This window comes from Macrobrachium rosenbergii, chromosome 52 (genome assembly GCF_040412425.1).
Source record: "Macrobrachium rosenbergii isolate ZJJX-2024 chromosome 52, ASM4041242v1, whole genome shotgun sequence".
Taxonomy (NCBI): Eukaryota; Metazoa; Arthropoda; class Malacostraca; order Decapoda; family Palaemonidae; genus Macrobrachium; species Macrobrachium rosenbergii.
The window spans coordinates 30346601-30370636 of NC_089792.1; positions in this window are offsets into that span (position 1 = coordinate 30346601).

The window sequence follows — 24036 nt, forward strand, 5'->3', positions numbered from 1 at the left end:
GCAACAGCTCGAGAATTTCTTACAGTGAAATATACGCATATATTATTAAGGCCTCAATACTTTCACCCGAAAGATTTATTATTCATGAGTGGAAGATGAAAATTGGAGAAAGGTAAAATTAAAGGAGATGGGCGATTTGGTAGGAAGACATTAGAGGGAACGAATGAAATGTAAAAGGTAAAAAAAAGCTCAACTGGGAACAGAAGGGACGCTGCAAAGAAACACTGGTCCTATGTAAAGATTATGGAGCAAGGAGCACTGCAATCGGTAACCCTTTCCAGCGAGGCCTCGTGCATGTGAAGTGTATTATGACTAATTGCTAATTGTGGAACGTTACCATTTGCGAGTCAGCTTTGTGCAACTCGGTAAATTATTTATAACCTATTCGTACAAATAATGACTGTAATTTTCTTATTACACCATGTGGTTTTATGAAGAGTAATGACAGTGTTATGTACCTAAATGCAGATGTTTAACTAAAATTTTGCTATTTTTATCGACCTTAATCGAGCGCGGAAGGAGTTTTATGGAACGTTTATTGATTAGACTTTGTAGGAAAACCAGCGTCTGCATTCGTTTATTAAGCATATATACACTCAAAAGACTTTACTCTTTCTTTAATATATGTACTTCGAATTATATGTCCATTTATTAGTATTTCATTTAATTTTTTTTTTTTTTTTGAAGAACAAATAGTGTACTTTGTGATGAGGAATAAGTAAAATAACATCAGAATATTTAGCTGGTCGGAATTTTAGACGGTGCTAATTTTATAGGGTATTCCTATAAAGATTCCATTTTTATTAACATTAGACTTGGAGCCTTGTAAAAATTTTTCTTAAATTTCCAGTATAATATCAAGAAAAACTGTTGATGTTAATATTAACCTCGGGCATGGCTGAAGAAATATAGTCAGGATAAAAGTCATTGTAGAAAATAATGGTGCTGAATGGAGAATGGTACTAGCTTTCTGCCTGTCGTTATGAAGGCCAAGAACCACTTTCAGTCATCTAAAGTCATCAGCTAGAATTTGTTAGTCGTAAAACGGATAACACCCAGCAAATGCACATAGCTGTAACCAAGAAATACTGTGGTTTATGCATTTAAATATCATCTAATGGGTTTTTCTGGTAAAGAAATTCATCTGAGATAGCAACATAATCCTAAACATTCATCAAACACTAAACACTCACTAAATATTCACCGAATACTTTCACAACTGACATTCACTAACATTCACGAAACATTCACTAAACCCTAAACGTTTAACTCACTAAACACTCACTGAATATTTACACAATAAACATTCACAAAACATTCACTAACATTCACAAAACAATCACTAAAACCTAAACACTCACTAAACATTTGCATTTTCATAAAAATAAAATGATTAAAGTTATATATCTTAACCACACCAAAAAAATTATGGCTTACTAGCATATTTATTAGCCTATGCAGTTATTCTTTTGTTAAAGCCGAGATTTTGTTCCTAGGCCTAGGTGTGTTAGATTTCTTTACTTACTCTAAATACATTACACTTAGCATTCACATCTCTATATTAACAATTTCTGGCCAGAAAGCATAAAGTTATCTACTTATTCTTGCACTTCTAGTTACCTTTGGCGTGACTCAACAAATTGTACACCAGAAGAGCAGGACTTTTGAGAAAAATAATATTTAAGCCTGTTAAAAGACAAGTGTCCATAGGCCTTGGCATTAATACTAATAGATATTTCTCCATATAACTCAAGAAATTGTGCACCAGAAGCGAGCAGAGACTTTGAGAAAATAATATTTTAAGCCTCAACTATAGGCCTGACATTAAATAGATATTTCTCCATATAATTGAAAATCATCATTTTTTTTTCAAAGAACAGGTAATCTCTACAAATCAATTCCTTAGTAACAGAGATGACATCTCAGAAGGCTTACATTATTTTTTTTTTTTAGACCTGTAAATCATTTTCCAACATACCGGCAGCTTGAGCACAGCCTAAGACTCCAGCATTCAAAGAAAACTCGTAGTAATTCATATTCCTACTTTGAACATGTTTTTATGACTGTTGAATTTATTAGGTCTACTGTCATAATGCTGCAGAGGTGATTACGTTCACCAGCCCGGTAGCATGTTAAGCACGCTGTCATTAATGGCACCGCTAACTTTGTCACACCCTGCTTTGAGCTAAGCAATGTAAATAAAAGAAAATCAGTTCAAATCGCACAGGTTACGAATTATGCCAGCGCATAAAAGGGATCATATTTATATAACCATAGGGAAAATAGTGCTAGCTGTGAATTCGCAAACTTTTCGAAATGTATGACATTGAAGGTAAAAAAAAAAAGGTCTAACACTACTTGGCAACGTTACGTTGAGTATGAGGTTTTGGACGATACAAAAAAGAATCATGTCGCCTCCTATTTGAGCATAGCTGTACTTAGGCCTATATATATGTGTAATAATATGTTAGCGATTCTGTGTGTCCATGCTCATTCCGTGTAATCGTATATGCACATGTCCATATAATATATATATATATATATATATATATATATATATATATATATATACATACATATAGACATATATATACATATATATTTATATATATATATTATATATATTATATACATATAGACATATATACATATATATTTATATATGTATTAGATAAATATTATATATATTCCGAAATCCTAATACACAGCGTCATAGCAAAATCCCCAAAAAGTCCTATTTTCCATTTCATGTTACGTCTTCGATAAATCCGAAAGAAATCCGTGAAACCTCCAGTGTCTAAATCCCTGAAAAAACATTTCACATCGTCTTCCAGTTCTCGCAAGGGAGGAAAATCCCTCTTTCAAAGAAAACGGCGTTTGCCAATTCTTCTTCTTCTTCTTCTTCTTCTTCTTCTTCTTCTTCTTCTTCTTCTTCTTCTTCTTCTTCTTCAGTGAAGACGACAAATAAGTACCCGTCCCTTGAGCTTTCGTCACAGCATAATAAAATGTTCTTTCTTTTGTAAATTGATTCATTTGTGCTCCATATCGTTTTGTCATGAAATATGGATTATTCTTCTGTGAAAACCCCAATAGTGGGGTAGCGCCGTCAGTGCACCTCATGTGGTTCACTGTAGGCATTATTTAAGGTTCTTTGCAGCATGCCTTCTGCCTCTAGCTGCAACCCCTTTCGTTCCTTTTACTGTATCTCCTTTCACATTGTCTTTCTTCCTTCTTACTTTCCACCCTCTCCTAACAATTGATTCATAGTGCAACCGCGAGGTTTTCTTCCTGTTACACCTTTCAACCCTCTTACTCTCAATTTCCGTTTCAGCCCTGAATGACCTTATAGGTCCCAGTGCTTGGCCTTTGGCCTAAATTCTATTTTCAATTCAATTCAGTGAAGCCAACAAATAAGTCTTTGCTCCTTAAGCTTCCGTCAAAGAAAAATAAAATTATCTTTATTTTTTACATTGATTCATATGTGCTCTACACCTTTATGCTATAAAATGTAGATAATACGAACCGCGTAAAACTTCAGGTTTTGCAATCGCAACTATTGTAAATTTATAAGCTTATGTATGCCCTACTTTATTCATATATTTATATACTGTATATATATATATATATATATATATATATATATATATATATATATATATATATATATATATATATATATATATATATATATATATACTTTAGGCACATTTTCTCCCAGTCACACTAAACATTCTGAAGATTTCTATCACAAATTCAAAGAAGCACATATACCACTTCACAGCATAAAACTTTTAAGCTTAGATGTAGATTCCCTATTCACAGAAGTACCAGTACAGGACGTTCTACAGTTTTTGAGAGAAAAATTAGCCCCCTACTTAGATCATCTCCCACTAGCCCTAGATAAAATAATAAAGTTAGTTGAACTAAGTGTATCAAACAATGTCTTTCATTCGGGGAGTCATTCTATAAAAAAAAAAAAATCGGATGCAGCATGGGCAGCCCTTTAAGTCCTGTTTTAGCCAATCTATACATGGAATATTTTGAAACAATAATAACAAATGCAATAAAACCTAAAGACATGCAGTGGACTGAGATATGTAATGATATCCTAACATTTTAGGATAATAGATGGGGCAGTTTCAACAAATTTCTTTGAAAATTAAATGCATTAGTGCCCAGCATCAAATTTAAAGTTGAATGGGAAACAGACAATAAAATTCCCTTCCTAGATGTTTTAATAATTAGAGACACGGCAGAACACAAATTTACCGTATACAGAAAACCAACATTTTCACTTTCATACATTCACTATTTTAGCTATGACATTTCTGTCAAGATTGGCGTAGCCAGGAATTTATTCTTAAGAACCTTACGGATTTGTTCCCCGGATTTCATGGAAAAGGAAATTGAACTAATCCGTAAGCAGCTGACCATATAATTGAGAAAGGGATCCATAAATCAAACATAATCTTCCACTGACCCCTTCAAAACAAGACTAGAGAGACGCCCAACAATAAAATCAAAATCCCACACTAAGACGTTGACACAGACACTTGGAAACTCTAAGCCTTTTGCTTTTACCTACCCAAATACCCTAGCCAAATCTCTGATTAACGTCCAACAAAAGCCAGTCCCCAAAGACACAGGAGTATACGAAATCCTTTGCCCCGACTGTAACCAATCCTACATCGGTTTTACAGATAAATCACTCCCACAGAGATGAATACAATATAAACATTCAGTAAGGGATGGCCAACAGAGCTCAGCTGTTTTTAACCACATAAATAACCATAATCACTGATTAAACTGGAATATGTTACTTATAATTTATAGCAACAATTGTCAGTTCAAAAACCAGATGATAGAATCAGCATTGATTAAACAAAGAAATACTTGAACCTCTCAAAAGGAGTTTGTGACTCAGATATTATAAGTAAAATCTTCTTCCAACCAGCTATTAAGAAGATTAAGGAGAAACTGTCAACGTGAGTGACGTAACGGATGACCTCTGGAACTTTTGGTATAAATGCTTTTCTCTGCACTCTTAATTTCATCCATTACCCGCCTGTTTCTGTCTCCAAAATCTTATTTCATTCAGTACCTGCCATTTTTATGGGCTGAGACATTTTACAAAATGTATAGTTTTTAGCTGCTGATTTTTGGCATTTTAACCAAAGTTGGTTGCGGGTTATTTTAACTAGGGCTGGCTGTGTATATATATAACAAAATAAACTTATATATGTTTATATATATATATATATACATATGACTTTCTATCTGGGTCATTCTGCTGTTGAGGGTAAATAAAATAACCAAAACGGTTGGATGGGTAGTGTCTGATCCTGTTTTTGACAAGGATGGCTCTAGTCACACTTAGAACAAAATAAACTCAATGGGTTTTTATGGAAGGGGGCGTCATTTCGATATACAATGTCAAAAATTGCTATCTTGATGAACCCATACTGTTGGGGCTGGAGATAAATTGTCACACTTCCGATGCCTCTTACTTGCACCAAATGTTGGGGTGGGGTGGGTGAGAAGTGATGACATAAATAAAATGTCAAAACGACGGATATTAGTATCTTAATCCAAAGTTTTGAGAGTTAGAGAATGAATAGTCACACTCCCGGTGCCCTTTACGGGAGAGAAAGAGAGAGTCAGGGGGCTGATGGGAAGAGAGGGAGAGATGAGAAGTAAAAGAGGTGACAAATGAAATGTCAAAATGACAGATAGTGCCAAGTGGTATCTAACATATATATTTATATATATATATATAGATAATATTGTCACATATATATATATATATATTTAATCCAAGTATATATATATATATAATGTATTTGGGGAGGCAGGTGAGAAGTGATGAAATATATAATATATACAATAATATTTTGGGCAATGTAATTGAAGCAACTATCTTGACAGGAAAGGGATAATCAGAGAGGAAAATGAGGAACATCAGAAAAGAGTGAGAGGGAGAGGGAAGTATCACCGAAGAAAGATAAGTGATAAGGGCTGTTACCGCAGTGGTAATGTTAACTGGAGTCGCTGAAGAGGTCGTGTCGAGGGTTCGTGGAGGCGGTAAAAGAGACAGAGAGTTTATTAATTTGTCATTCATCGGAGATTTCCGAATTTGATATTAAGCGACATTTGTTTCACGATCATATAAATAAATATATATATATATATATATATATATATATATATATATATATATATATATATATATATATATATGTATATTATATAATTATCAGATTCATTACATCCTAGAAATAATTTATACTCAAAGGATATTATAACTTGTAGGTGCTTCTGCCCCAGCCAGGATTCAAACCTTACTTTTAGTTTAGAAACACAAACAAGCAGCCGACTTAGACCAATCGTGAAGTCCTTATCGATTATAATTCGCTAGACCCAAAGGAATTATAAATAATAAATGCCTTTGCCCCAGCCAGGGTTCGACCGGGGCAGAAACGCTTTTCATCAATAATTCTTTTTGGGTATGGTGATTCCGGGATTATACGATATTTGTGGTTTAATTTAGAAAAATTTATTTTATACTAGTGACTAAATTTCATATATGTATATGTATATATTATATATATATTGTATACATATATATATTGTATGTTATATACTGTACATATATTTATGTTATATATATGTATATATATATATATATATATATATATATATATATATATATATATATATATATATATATATATATATATATATATATATATATATATATATATATATATATATATATATATATATATATATATATATATATATATGTATATGTGTATTTATATATACATATATATGTATATATTATATATTATACAGTATATATGTATATATTTATATATATATATATATATATATATATATATATATATACATATATATATAATATATAATAATTTATATACATATATATGTATATATTATATATTATATAGATATATATGTATATATTTATATATATATATATATACATATATATATATATAATTATATATATTTATATATATATATATATATATATATATATATATATATATATATATATATATATATATATATACGATTTAACCTGGGGAAATGTTTATCATGAGCCAGTTATTGAATAAATGAATGATTTCGTTACTTACCTCTATTTTTGTATAAAATCTGACTGCTGTTGATTCAGGAAATCATAAAAAAACAAGGAAAAAGGGGGGAATTTATCTGAGCTGAGGGCTCTACTTTCAAGGTATTTGTAAGTAAACATGTTAGGGCAAGTTTAAAATTATGTGTATTTACATGAAATGACTATCAGAAGATGCAATGGACTAATCAGGCAGGCAAGGCCTGAGAGATTAATTATAACTGTGAAAACTTGAAGGTATATCCGTCGGTGTGACGATGCTGATACAAGGCACAGTCAAGAGAGATTTCTACAGCTAACAAACCCTCTGTAAACGGAGAAATTCACGAATTAAAAGCCAGTAAGGACGCAGTAAAATATGCATAGGACAAGTAAGCACAGAGGGTGCAATGAAGCCTTGAAGGCACGATTTTATGTAATTATTTAAACACAGGCATTTACGTAACACTGCCCTAACAAGGCAATGTTGATATGGAAATACTGGTACTTAGAAATGGAAATAGGAAGTTTAGTACGAGAATTAAAACGGTGTGACTGACTGGAAGAACCTTTGCAACAGATCACTTTATCTTGTAGAAGAGGTGGCTTCAGCAAGGGTAATGGTGGTGGAGGAAGGTCTAAGGCTTCACTGGTAAGAATACTAAAGGTCTCTACAGGATAGGACCACGTGGTAGGGCATGGGTCTCTGAAGGAGGCGGGAATGGAAGGGGGAGATGTGTCTCGCTCGCGTCCAGCAATGCCTCTCTCTTCTTCCTTCGGTGAAGCCCTTATATGCTTCGGTCAGGGATCAGGAGGTTACCCACGGGTAGCTGGGGTCAGTGTCGTTTCCCTATGCACGGGCATCATTTATGACTCAAGTTCCAGGTGTTCATGCCAGCTGTCCTTTCTCTTAATCTGCCTCCCACGGTGCTATTCTGCCTTTGGCCAGGCTTAGGGTCTAAAAACAAAGTTTCCCTCAGCGTCACATGTTCGAAAAGAGAAAATTGAAAGGAATATACAGAGTGCAATTAACAGGATTACGGGAGGGGCCCATATTCCTTTTGCCCTTCTTTGTCAGGCAGTGCCCAAAATGCACTGTTGTATTTTCCAGCTTTAAATTAAGCATTTGGTTGCTGGGATTCTTGGAAAATAGAAATATATATATAACATATATATATATATATATATATATATAATATATATATATATATATATATATATATATATATATATATATATTTAGATAATATATATATATATATATATATATATATATATATATATATATATATATATATATATATATATAGCACACTAGTTGACCAACTTGGCACTGCCAGGAAAAACTCTAAATAAAACTTACGGGTAGACCCGTTAAAACTCTGGATAAGTCTACGGGTAGTGGGAGATAGGAGAGAAGAGGTAGCGGGAGGGGGAGGAAAGAGGGAAGAAGGAGGGAAAGGGAAAGAAATGAGAAGATAAGGAGGGAGGGGTGAGATGAGGAAGGAGGGGAGGAGCGGAAAGGTAAGGAAAGTGGAAGGAGGAGGGAATGGTGAATAGGAGGAGGAGGAGGAGGGGAGGGAAGAGGGGACTGGAAGGGAGAGGGGGAGGGGAAGATGAGGGGGAGGGGAGGCTGAGGGAAAGATAAAGGGGGAGAGGAAGTTACATTCCCCTATTAGAAAAGAATAAACATCACTAAACAGAAACAGTAAATAAGACATCTTATACTAATACGATGTGTGTTCGGGTGTGTCTGTGTATTTGTGTGTGTGTGTGTTGTCGGTGGGAAAGGTCTGTCTCCCTTTCGACAGTAGACGGCCCTTTTATTAATTACGTGAAATTCACTATACATCTACCCAAAGAAGATTCGTTCTAGATATGATGATGGTAATACCTCAAGGTACTTAAGAATTTGTATTTTATTGGCAGTGTATAATTAAGATACGTTTGGCTTAAGATGAACACTGAAAAAAAATGTGGTAATTTCGTCGCGAGTAATTTTTTAATGAGGGGCTAGATCTGTCACAGAATCATTTAGTCTATTAATACGCATGCATGGATGGTGATGAATTAGTTCTTGATCTCCAAAGTTGTGCCCATAAATACAAATTTTTGCTTCGTTGATTAATTACTGAGATACGATGATGATAATACCACAAGGTACTTAAGAATTTGTATTTTATTGGGAGGATGTGATTAGATAAGTTTGGCTTAAGATGAAAACTGAAAAAATGTGGTAATTTAGACGTGAGTCGTTTTTAATGAGCGGTAAGCCTGTCACAGAAACATTTGGTCTGTTTCTACTTTTTTCCGTTTCAAGAATTGTAAGGGCTGACTGGTGTGGTGGTAGAAGTTATATTTTGAATTACATTGCTTTATAACTGAATGAAAGTAATTCTAATACAGTCAAACACATCTGTTTAACTTTTTGGATGTACTAACCTGATTACAGGGTTTGTAGTGGGGGGAGTTTAGTGAAATCATACGCCTGACAGCACTTGGAAGAAAAGGTGGAGCGTCAAGTGAAAAATTAGAATTAACCCAGAAAAATATGACATAAAACAAAAGTTCCATTTTCTTTTGTCTATGTCTGTTTGTGTCTGTCATGACATAAAGGGTAGCTGATTGATTTTGGAGTTATAAAACATTCACTTTATAACTGGGATGACCTATATATATATATATATATATATATATATATATATATATATATTTTTATATATACTATATATATATATATATATATATATATATATATATATATAATATATTATATATTATATATATGCATATATATATTTATATATATATATAAATATATATATATATATATATATATATATATATATATATATATATATATATATATATATATATATATATATATATATATATGAGGCACTGAGTGCAAAAATTTTGTCTTGACTCTGTTAAGTTTTCGTATTTTAAAGTTCGCGATTTCTGTAGTGGACAAAATGCGTAGCATATACAAACATTCACTTATTATATATATATATTTTTAATTATTGTTCATATATATATATATATATATATATATATATATATATATATATATATAAAATATATATATATATATAATATATATGATATATATATATATATATATATATATATATATATATATATATATATATATATATATATATATATATATGCATATATGTGTGTATATAATCATATGGTCATATTTAATATATATATATAATATATATATACGTATAAAAACTATATATATATATATATTATACACAAACACACACACATATATATATATAATATATATATATATATATAATCATTTATATATATATATATATATATATATATATATATATATATATATATATATAAATAAATTAAGCTTCAGATGTCGTTTATTATCCAATTCGCGCTACTTTGGGAATATCATTGAAAGGGAATTTATAAGTGATAGATGGACTATTGATGCCTAAGGGACTCGAACACCCGATGGTATGCTCCAAGGACTTCTTGATGGCTCAGTGGTTTTGAAAGTCGACTGGAAATCGCTGGAGGGTACTGTTGGGTGTTCGAGTCACTAGGCAACAATCCATTTATCACTTATAATTCTCCTTCGGTGATATTCGTAATGTAGCGCGAATTGTATATTAAACGACATTTGTAGCTTCATGCTTGTATATATAATCACGATGACATGATAAAATTCATGTACATACATATACAGATATAGTTTTTTCATAGTTATGTCTGTTGGCTATTGATCCACATAAATATCATGATTAAAGAAAATTATATATGTGTTTTAGATAAACGGAATAGCTTCATGTCCAGACTTTCGGCTGTTCCTCCGGAATCCGGGTCTGTAACTGTACTACTTACTCAGATTGAATTACTGAGATTTATGAGAAAAATTTTTTAATGTACATACTGTGACGAATTACAACTTGACATTTAATTAAGATTTATATGCCATTTTTGGCTGCAAGTGCACTCTTTTGCAGCAGCCTGTATACGTGATTTTTAAACTTTTGTGGAACTACATGTGGCTTGGCAAATTTGCTCAACTCGAGATGTGTTTGAAGTCAGTTTCTCCTTGTTATTACTAGTTTTTCTAATAGCAGTAGTTATAACATTTATAATAAAGGCAATAATGGCAATCTGGTGTTAGTAGTAATAATGTTGCGTCCATAATTATGATGTCAACACTACTGCAAGAATAAGTCCATTAAATGGATGCAGTTCTTATATTAGTAGTAGAAGTATTCCCACATATGTTAACAAAAGTATTCATGACAGTAATGGTGATAATACTGTTAAAAAAAAAAAAAAAAAAATCCTAGTCCACTCCGCTGATGTCACTTGCCGTCTTTAACAAGGAAATTTTTAGCAACATGGCTCTCCCTCCCGTCCCCGCTTCTTGCCAACCCCCGCTCCCGGAATATCTCATACCACTTTAACTTGGTCGAGCACAGCCTCTTTAACTGGTCGGAGACGTCCACTTTAAATGCCGTGTATATTTATATACATGTAAATACCTTTAGTGGAGCTCTTTAAGCGGTCATTCTTCGGAAGGAAATCCAATCAACTCGATCCAGGGAAGTATTACACCCGGAAGTGCTTTCATCTCTTTTTATCGTCGAGAAATAAACTTGAGAATCTCTCTCTCTCTCTCTCTCTCTCTCTCTCTCTCTCTCTCTCTCTCTCAACGAGGAGACAAAGCTTTTTGATATCTGAAAAGACGCGCAGAAAATTTACAAGCATACAGGCTTTTAAAATATTACATACCGTTGAGGAAAAATATTTTAATACATTAAACACACTATATACTTCCTAATTTACTTGCATTTTGGCAGGAAAATGTATCTTTAAGTCTCTTCTCTTTGTATATTTTTCTATTTGCATATTTTCTGATTATGTGGAAGTTTCTTTTTATGAGTCGTTTCTACTGTATTTTTATCTCTTGGAATTCCATTTATTTATCATGGAATGGAAAAAATTACAGAAATTCTGTTGCTTTATCATTTTTTACACATCTGACATTTAAATAATTTCGGTCTGGGTTTCCTTTACCCTTGTCAAAAGTATTTAGTACAAGTCAAATCGCACGATAGATTGTATTATAATAATATAGTATTCATCATCAACATCATTTCTTCCAACGCCATGCAGCGCACGGCGTGAAAGCTCGCCTCCCAATGTCTTTCCATAAATCCACTTATCTCCAGACCTCTGTCTTACAGTTCTCATTCCAGTAGGCCGGGTCTTCATTTCTGCCGATACTGTTATGCACTGTTCTTCTCTGGTGGTGCGAAGGACGTGTCTGAACCAATGTAAACCTTCTCTTCCAAGCTCCTGTCATTGCTCTTTCTGTTCCTTCTGCGACCACTTTTCCTTTTAATATCCAAGAAAGGGGCAAACATCAAAGGTGACCCAATTACTCACTGCGCATTGAATCGACAAGACTCTATCGGAATGAACTTGGCATCTGCTTTGTTGGTGAATAGTTTTAGTTAGCATCACGTATTTAAGATGGTTGACAAGGTGACGTAATGTCTTTCATAATACTGGCCGTTGTGTGCTGTCTGATCGTTTTTTATGGTAAACAACAATTATTAAAAAGGTTTTTTTTAATTGGTGCACTGCTACACAATATTTCTCGACACAAATATTTGTGCAAATCCTGCCTTTTTCCAAGGCCAGCTTGCCCATTTCATAATTATTATCAGTTTTTTCGCCATCCAAAGGAGAATATGTTTATTAAAACTTGTATTTTTATTACCAAATTCAGTCATATCACCTGTCTTTGGGATGTTTGCTGTTAAACCAATTAGTCTTTGTACACCTGTGCTCAAAAGTGACGGTACGTGACCGCATAGTACTTCGTAAAAAATCACTAACTGGCAACTAACGATGCGTATTTCCCTCTTCTTTGGAAGTAAAACACAATTATTTTATAAAATTAGGCTACAATATGTTTCATAAGAATGAAAGCTGTCATTATACTGTACATATAAAATCTAAGAAAATATTACATGTGCCCAAATTTCGGAAAAACAGTGACGAAACATTTCTAAAACTGTCGTTCATCTAGCGCCGATTCGTTCGACTAAAAAGTATTCATCAAACCTACATTCAAATGGTAAAATGATAATTTTTTTTAATTTCGTAACATTGATATTGCTTCCATTGCAACCATAAAATGTGAAATAGTCCTATTTGACTATTTTTACGCCTCAACGCTGAAAAAAGATACGTGAATAAATATGGAAGTATAACCAGTAGCCAAAACGCATCCGCCGATATCAACGGGTGGGCGTTGTCTGTGTGACGCAACCATTTAAGTGGCGGCATCATGAACCAGACGGAACATATGTAGGTCTACAGTGTGTAGAGGACAATAATGAAATGATTTTGAAAATGTTCTTTTTATATTTGTTGTAGGCATATTTGTATTTTGATAAAAACTAAAACTATTTGTGTTATATTTCTTAACCACTTCAAAAATAATGGTTTACTAGCAAATATTCGCCTGTGCAATTACACTTGTGTTTGTCAAGATTTTGCTCTTAGACTTAGGCGTTTTAGTTTTCTTTACTTGCTAAAAGTACATTACATTTAGCATTCACATTTCTGTATGAGTTTCTGGCCAGAAAGCAAATGAAGTTATCTACACATTCTTGCACTTTAAGTTACCTTATGAATGAATCAGCTATAAACTAAAAGCAAACAGAAGGACTTTCAAGAAAACTACATTCTTAGTCAGTTTAAACAAGTGTTGCATAGGCCTTGGCGTTAATTCTGATAAATATGTAGATCAATAACTATCTTCTCAATATAATTTATTCTTCAAAAAATAAGTAATCTCTAATTTTGTTAGGCCTATAAATCATTTAGCAGCATACAGGTAATTTGAATATATCCCTAAACTTCAAATTTCAAAGAAAAATTTTTGTAATTCATATTCCATGTTGAAAATTTGGTATGACTGTTGAGCTTACAAGGTCTATTGTTATATATTGTAGAGGTAATTACTATGGCCATTTCTAGTATCAAGTTAAGGGCGCTAACATTATCACACTGTGATTTGAGGTAACAATGTAAAAAAAAATCAATTCATGTCACATAGATTACGAATTATACTAGTGCATAAAAGGGATCTTAATTATATACTGATGAGGAATATAGCGTTAGCTGTGAATTCGAAAATTTATCGACGTGTAAGACACTGGAACAGATAAAAAAAAGCTTTACACTATTTGGCAGCCGTTACGATGAGTCTGAGATATTGGACAATACAAAAAGAATCTGTCGCACCAGATTTGAGCATGACTCTACAAGGGTCAAAGAACATGATACTATAGAAACCGAGGAATCATTTGTCTTATTATTTATTTCAGGATAGCATTGACGTGTCTTTCTCACTGTTTAGTTCCAGGAACATTGGTTGCTAGCCCCATGCCCTTTTTCGTGGAGCCTGCAGATGCCAGTTCTGCTGGTGACTGATTTATACCATAGACCTAATCAAGTGAACTAAGTGGTGGATAAGCATTTCTAATGACTTAATTTATTTTGAAAATCGAATGGTTTTGTGACACATTCTAATGCCATAATATATATATATATATATATATATATATATATATATATATATATATATATATATATATATATATATACATACACACACACACACATACATATGTGGGTATATATGTATGTATGTGAGGTGAACCATTCTCTTATTTTGACTTACTCCCGAGAAAAGGCAAGGGAAAGTTAACTGCTGCATTCATAGTTAAACTCTGGATCTGTGATAAGCATATGCAGGAAACTTGCTGAATTATATGTCTGTGTATACTATATACATACATATTTTCTAGTCCCTTTTCTTCGCCTAGACTAAGATAGCTGACCGGGGAGGCTTTTGGCTTCTATCGTTCAGGAACAAGTTGGTTTCACTTTAAGATAAATATTCTTGGGTTCTTGACATAAACAACAACATAGGGTTTTTCTTTATTATCCCCTTTTAATTGTTCCACCTGGGGTTATTTGCTGCTTATTAGGGAAGTCGGCTGGACTCGAGACTGAAATATGCAAAGTCCAAACTTGGACTTGGGAAAAACTAAGCACGAGAGAGCTTGTAAAAATTCTAAGTTCAGTTACCCCGACATGAATTGGCAACACTTTCACGCTCCGTGCACACTGTCTGCTCAGACTGTTCTTACTCTTACTGCTCTTGCTCCTCCTTACTCTTTCTTTCACCCTTTTATACTGTTTGTTTCTGGTGACAACCGTGACGTCATGGTTCGAAGTGTGTCGGCTAACCCCTTGTTCACCCCCTCTCACCCGCTTCACAGTTCACTGTTCTGTTCACCATTTTTTTTTTTTTCATGCCACGCCTTCTTAGCAGCGGCGGAAGTGTTTTGGTAACCTTTCGCCTTTCCCTTATGCTCTAAAATGATGACGTTTGCTTGTTTTTGTCCGGCAACGAAAACCATTTGGAAAGCCATTCATCTTTTGTTGTTGTGTTCTGCCGCTTGAGCAACACTGCTCTCTCTCTCTCTCTCTCTCTCTCTGTGTGTGACTCTCTCTCCACAAGTCTCACGCTGTGTGTGTGTGTGTGTGTGTGAGACTTATCCAAAAGTTCACGTTTTTATTAATAGTCTTCATGAATAGTTTTTATGAATAGTCTTACATGAACACACTCATATATATATATACACTATATATATATATATATATATATATATATATATATACATATATATATATATATATATATATATATATATATATATATATATATATATATATATATATACTGTATATATACATATACATATATATGTGTGTGTGTGTTCAGGGGATCTTGAATGAAAAGTGAATACTGACATTTTGTAGAAGTTTATTTCTGTAAGTATATACGGGGAACTTTTCACTCTCAAAGTTCCCCTAGATCTCCCATTCATTTCTCTCTCTCTCTCTCTCTCTCTCTCTCTCTCTCTCTCTCTCTCTCTCTCTCTCTCTCTTTAAGCGTAGTTCATGATACAGGTTATAGATTACTTGTTTTTCAACTAGTACGGAAAGGATTACATAAAGAAAAAGGGTTTAGACAAAAGTGGTACAGAAGTCATTTAAACAGGTTTTAAATAAAAATAGTAATAATTATCTCTTTATAAAATTAATTTCAAGCAAATTTGAAATGGCAGCTCTGAAATGGCAACACGTTAAATGGAACGATAGTTGCTTTTTTCTTTTTTATGTTTAATTCTACTTGTTATCATTTATGAGTGTATTGAGTATGGCGATGGGATATTCACTGAAGTATGGTGACCAAGTCATCAAATTCCTTTTGCGCCTTGATTTGTCTTTCGTCATCGGACCGTTTTCATAAACAACGACTTTTGCTTACCTTTTAGTTCTTAACAGATTTCTTTTATGTTCACAGTTACAATTCCATACATACACACACATATATATGTATATATGTATATATATACATATATATAATATGTATATATATATATATATATATATATATATATATATATATATATATATATACATATATATATATTGTCACCTTTATAGTGGGTGATTTTACATTCATATAAGTTTTAAGGTTTGTTTGCAAGCCCCATCGTTTTTTAACCTTGGTTCTTTCGTTGTGACCCAGTACAGTACAGTCGTATAAATGCCAGGTACTTATTTCATTTCGTTTGTCAGCCGCACACAATGGTTTTGTAATGGAGCGTGCCAGTCCTCTTTTCCTAACTCAGGGTCGGAACCTGATCCTCTGGCTTGATGTTGAATTGAATTGAAGCACTGGGACCTATGAGGTCATTCAGCGCTGAAATGGAAATTGACAGTATGATAAAGGTTTGAAAGGTGTGACAGGAGGAAAACGTCGCAGTTGCACTATGAATCAATTTTTAGGAGAGGGTGGAAAATAAGATGGAAGAAAGATAGAATATGAAAGGAGGTACAGCAAAAGAAACGAAAGGGGTTGCAGCTAGGGGCCGAAGGCACGCTGCAAAGAACCTTAAGTAATGCCGGTGCATTGACGGCTGTACCCTCCTACGGGGTGCTTGAATTTACCGTTGTGTTTGCAAGCGCGAGCGCGTTTATGGTTATATTGAATAAAATTTTCGCAAGCGATACGAACTGTTACATTTCACTTTAGGTTATGCATGCACACGCCTTCACACCAGGTTTGAGATGATACGATAACAGTCCGTGATATGGCAGAATACACAAGTATCTTGTAAGGAAGTACCAAAATCTGCCTCATTGCTTAAGTAAGCTGTTTTATAAAATGGGAATGCTGTTAGTACTTATTTGTCTGTAGACCGTTTCTCATGTATAGAATTTTGACTGAAACACGTGAACATATTGAGTTTATGACACCAGAAGGCTGGCAATTATATTGGCTATTTAACGAGTGACCACATTACTCGCATTCACACACGCACACGCACACAAAGAGCGCAATGTGTCTCAAGTACTCTTAAAGACTTACAGCTTTTTGTTTAGCTTCGAAAGCATATTTTGGGACCACCAATACAGAGGGATCTTATTTGATTTTTAGAGAATAACTGAAAATGGATTTTGTTTTCTATTTAAGAAAACGACTTTTATGTTACTGCTTATTGCTAAGTTCACATGCTGGAATATTTGATCGATATTTTCCATGAGTACAGTTAAATAGTAATTTGTCTATATAATCAGTTGCGTGCCGTAGACGTACTAGACTCTTCTTTTTGTCATTTTCATCCTTGTATTTCATTGTATTTGTTTTTTTTATCACATAAAAACCAGGCTATTCTTTTAGTGCAATTCGATATTGAATTAATTTCTGTGGATTTTTTAAGTCCTGTGTACAGTGTGATGCCATTTATTTGAGCACAGCTGTATTTTATGGTTTATGTATAACGGAGTTTGATATGCATAATCGACCAGATACCTGGAAAATGTGCCCAGGCTTTCCATTGAAAAAATAGTTATATTTTTTTATTGTTTATTCCCTTTCCAGGTGACAAGCCTTTCACCTCTTTTAGTACTTTTATGGCTTAATAAATATCCAAGCCTTTGGAAAAATAACAGATCATGCAAAAATAAAAGCCGTTTAGTGGATTTAAGTGTCTAATCGAAACTAATTCTTAAATATATTTGAGCAAATAGACCTGTGGAAAATATTTAGACCTAAAGGTTCATTCCTCAGGATCGTCACTTGACTAGATAACCATTTGGCATAATCCATATGAATTGCATATGTTACCTGCACTTGTCTATACTAAGAAATATAATTTTTTTATTGCCTAAAATTTTCACACTATTTTTATGTATTCAAAATATGGCAAAAACATCAGAGTGAAGGAATCAGTTAATATCCCAAAAACTCCGATTCGTCCAAGGGATATACAAATAAATGAATTCTATTTTCCAAAAAATCAGCAGAGGTGTTGTATTGACCAAGCAGGATAAGGCTTTCACAGTATCAAAACAATAAGCAAATGTTGGACGGACTCAAATATTAAATCCTCACACTCTTACTTTAAACTGCCTGTGGTCTCTTGAAGACTGCTTATAGATATTTAGACTGGACCAAATATTTTGCATTATTAAGTTAAGATTAATTTGCGGATGAATTTCAAAGTAGATTACGTCAGACAGGATTACAAAAAATATCTGAATACAGATTAGGGTGAGAATGGCACGTTTAAAAAATGCTCAAGTTTAATACTGAGGGTCCAAGTGAGACTCAAAGTTGATGTTTTAGTCTGTAATTAAGATATCGAATTGGTGGCGTTCCGACGCCATAAATGCTGTCTGTTTAACGAGAACAACAATTAATCAATATTAGATGATAACAAATCAATTAATCAGTTATTATTAGATGAGAACAACAATGCTGGGATGAACTGGGATGAAATTGCTATTGCGTTCTGTGTTATATTTTGCATCGGTATGGCACATGAAAACTACTTTAAACTCAAAACATCTAGCTGAAGAATGGAGTGGGACATTTTGGGGATGGATCTCGGGGAAGGGAGTAGGAGACACCACTGTAGGCCAGGCAGATGTAAAAAGGTTGGGTGAAGAATTGAAGATGCTGACTGTTTGATTTTACACGACCTTTCACGTTCTGCAAAGCAGCCACTTTTTTAACCCTACCTGTGGAGACATAGCATCATAGGGAAGGGTTTTTTCCCCCTCTTAAGATTTGTATCATTTTTGAAGGCATCCATCTCCTTCACAAAGGTACTTCCTTCCAGAGCCTATATGACATCCTGCATGTGTTAATCCAACAGAAAAAGCTAAAAACACAATGTTTGTTGTGATGTCATGTTTCAAAACTAAATTTTGGGAAGAGGCAAAATCATGGTTGGGACTTAAGATCTCAAAGAATATTAAGTGTCTAGGAAAGCGTGTGCTGACAAGTGAAAACCAACGATAGATGGTCAAACAGATAGGCTTTGTAAAAGAGATAGGCAAATGGAGAGCATGATAAAATGAAGGAAGATAAAACTAATGCAAAAAGAAAGAAAAAATTCAATAAGGAATAGGTGGGTTGCCACGAAAAGGGAATTCATTATTGCTCTTCAGTATGATTAGATACAAAAATGAGTAAAGAAACAGGTGGACTGCTGCACAAGAGGGTGTCCAGGTCTTTCTTAGGATTACAAAATTCTTAATTTCTTTATTGTTTATTGGCACATTAGATGTCATGATCAAGTACAACCCTACATAGGGTAATAATTCCTCACTGGATGGGTTGGTATCGTTCTCGGTAGCACTTTGCTGGGCCCGCGTTCGATGCTCCGACCGGCCATTAAGAATTGGAGGAATTTATTTCTGGTGATAGAAATTCATTTCTCGTTATAATGCGGTTCGGATTCCACAATAAGCTGTAGGTCCCGTTGCTAGGTAACCAATTGGTTTTTAGCCACGTAAAATAAAACTAATCCTTCGGGCCAGCCCTAGGAGAGCTGTTAATCAGCTCAGTGGTCTGGTTAAACTAAGGTATACTTAACTTCACATAGGGTAATTCTCAGCCTAATTCTTTCTTGTTGAATTGATGTACAGTATGCTAATAGGCATCTTCACTATCTGTAAATATAAATATTATATAATTCTTTTCACTTACAGTGGAGTTGGTAACGCTGTGTAATCATAACTCAAAAGACAAGAGTTCAAATCTTGCTTGAGAGCTAAATTTTAATGCACTTATTTACTTGCCAGTTAAAACGTGCAAATATCACATTATCAAGTGAGGAAAATCTCATCAATACTGACTGCTAGAGAGCTTTCAATGAAAGTCCCCTTGGTGGGCTAGTGTCTTCAGTGCACCTCCTGCGGTGCACTGTAGGCATTGCCTAAGGTTCTCTGCAGTGTTCCTTCGGCCCCTAGCTGTAACCCCTTTCATTCCTTGTGCTGTACCTCCGTTCATATTCTTTTTCCACCTTATTTTCCACCCTCTCTTGACAATTGTTTCATAGTACAACTGCGAGGTTTTCCTCCATATATATTGTGTTAAAGTGATTGTAATGTCACCAGTACATCTGTGGTAGAGAGCTTTATACGAGAGTTAACCTGAGGTAAACGGCAGGTAGGCACATATGTGGCCTGCTTCCAAATGGGAGACGGTAAGTTTCTCCCGTAGTAGGGTCAGCATAAGTGTCGGGGCAGAACTCAGAGAATGCATGGAGCTTAAATCGTGCTCAGTTGCCAGTTACTACACAACACACACATGTATACATGTGTGTTTATATATATATATATATATATATATATATATATATATATATATATATATATATATATATATGTGTATATATGTGTGTGTGTGTGTGTGTGTGTATGTATGTGTGTGTGTACGTATGTATGTATTCCCACTTACGCGGCAATAACTCGATAAGGTTCTGCTTGAGAGCTGAAGTTCAATGCTGTCACTTATATTTCATGAATGTATAGTAGTTTAATTCTTTTATTCATAAATAACAAATCTCATATGATGAAATTGTAACATCTTTCAAGGACGTGGCATGAGTGTCTCCTGTAATTGGCATTTATTTCTCTATTTGCTAAAAATGTAAACGCTGCAAATTAAACAAAAATATCCAAATTTGATTATAGTCATGAAATGACCATTTTTTTTAATCAACTGAAAATGTTAAATAAAATAGTCATTTTAACACTATAATGCACTTTTTTTTTAATTTGCAGTTTTAACGTTTTATCAAACAGACAAATTAATAATAATTACGAAGACACTAGTACACGTAAACAAATAATATTACGCCTATTTAAACACTGAACGGGGCATTCATTGAAAATGAGAGGTCCGTAAAATTTCAACAAAGTTTATACATTAGAAGCTTCGTTAGATTTGCTCTGTGTTTCGTTAATGACGGGGTCTGGTTGTTCAGAATTACCAGGATCGTTGATGTAGGCTGCCTACATGTTATCTGATGGCAGATAGTTGGATCCATGATTATACATGAGGTACTTACTATTTTTATTATTTGCACATTTACTTTTTCATTTTAAGACATTTTTAAAAAGGTAAACATTTTTGGGAATGGAAGAACCATCTGTGAAGCACTAACAGACTCACTTTCACATGTGCTGAATTTCTTTCAAAATACGAAGGCCTAAATTATATAGACTACTTTACTCACAGTGTAGGCTACGTCTGAAGATAGTATGTGGAGAAAAATGGAAAAGGGCGGTTTAAATGGGAACGAAGTGACATACCTTTGATTTCTTTGGCTCTGGACCACAATTTAATTTACCCATAAGACTTTTAATGGAACAGTGGGGCTGAGTTTTGTTCTTTGTATGTACTTTGGTCAGTAGTATATATTTGTGTGTTTTGGTTTCGAGTGGTGTTACTGAGACATAATTGACGTACCATATTGGTAAGAATAATTGGAAGTGGCAAGAGTATAGGCCCATATGACTATATTTTTCTTCATTTTCTCCTATACTTTCAACAGCTCAATCCACTTTTGTGGAACGTAATGATTTAGTAGACGTACAGATCCAATTTTATGGTAAATAAGAATGACGTGTAGGCTGAGTCTGTCATTTAATGAACCACCGCGTGCAGTTCATTAAAACTATCCACTGTTGTAGCAAAAAACCTGTGCACTTATTCCCATTAAAAGTTTTGTTTGGAATTTTTTTCTTCATTTTATTTTTTTGTGTCCTCGTGTTGATTGGAAACGTTTAAATGTCTGTAGGTGTTCCTACTTTCTACACTCATGCACACACAAACAGACAAACATACATATATATGTATATATATATTTATGTACATATATAATATATACATATATTATATACATATTGTCATTGTCACGCAGTCATGGAATATGGGGTGGCTCTAATTAACACACTAGATAACGGCAACTGACTAATAAGACCAAGAACAGAATATATGATGAGACTTTGGTTAATTTAAAAGAATCAGAACAAGAAACATTTACAGAATGAAAACTAAGATTACAATCTTCTGTCACTGTTCAGTGACCGTTTACAGGATGGGGTACAGGAACGAGACGGGGACACACTGGGGTCCGGATGTCATGGCTAGATTTAGCACCTGTAAATAACCCAGGAAGATGGCACAACCGAACCTTAGGTAATTTCCACACAACAGGTACTCACATTCTTAAGAGCAGGGATGTTGTAATACACGAAGAACTTGAATGACACTTAATTTGGAAAATGTAAGCAAACAGCAAGACTCTGTCATTTTCAATGTATAACACTTGTAGTCAAAGCGAACATAGAATTGCAAGTATTCACCGATAAATCAAACACCACTTCAAAATCATGAGTCTCTGCGGGAGAAACGTAAAGGTAGGCTAAGAAACTAGGAAAACAGGTGGAACTTATTCCTTGGTTGACAAATGACTTTAATCACGTTTAGTCCGTGGATAAAACGTGACGCCGATCATTTCTTCATTTTACTGCCGCAGTTAAAGGAGTAATGAAGCAGAAAGGCGCTGGTGGTCTGCGAGACATAAGCGCTTAGAGGGAGAGGCAGTGAGAAAGGACCACCTTCAGAGTGACAGCATCAGAGGGAGGTCTAGTGGGGACTCGATTAGAGCCGCTGTTCAGACAAATGACTTCCAATCACATTACATTAGTCCGTGGACAAGACGTGAAGGCAATCAGAACAGATTCCCGTAGCAGGGCAACAGTGGAAGCTGCATAGACAGTCCCTATAGAGGAGTAGGAGTAGATGAAGAAGAAGGCGCCATATCTATATATAGGAGCTTGAGGGATATATATACCACCTTCAGAGTACATCATCATATAGGTCTATACTCATATATATGTTCAGACAATCTTCTCGACAGGTATACCGTAAAAACACTAGCTCCTAGAGGATCCGTCACGTTCATACCAAATGGCGCCAATGGTGGGATTGACAGTTCTTCTCCAATAGGTCATGACCTCGTAACACGCCGCTAATCCTGACTATCTGGAAAGGTCGTTGAAAGTCCAGCTGATAAAAGGTTCGAGGAAGGGAGAGTACAATGCGGCGAACTTAGCGAGGAGAATAGGGTTTAGCAGGAGGAGTTGTAGGTGGGGTCCACTTCAAAGTGACCCTAATTCACTAACAGGTAAAGCGAAAGGAGGAAATATCCACAGAGAGCTCTCAATGGAGCTTGGCTGGGGACTATTCAAATTGCTGTAATCTCAAATGATCTGTAAATGTGCAATCTACTGATTTTCCCCCTGAAAGGATTAATATGGCTTTGGTCAGGGGTTGATAATGACTTTATAAGTCTTGAAATTATCTCTTCATTTTGACACCTGGTTGTCACTATTGGAGGGCAAGGCAAGGAAGAATTTCAAGGGATGGGAGAACATTTAGTACTTCA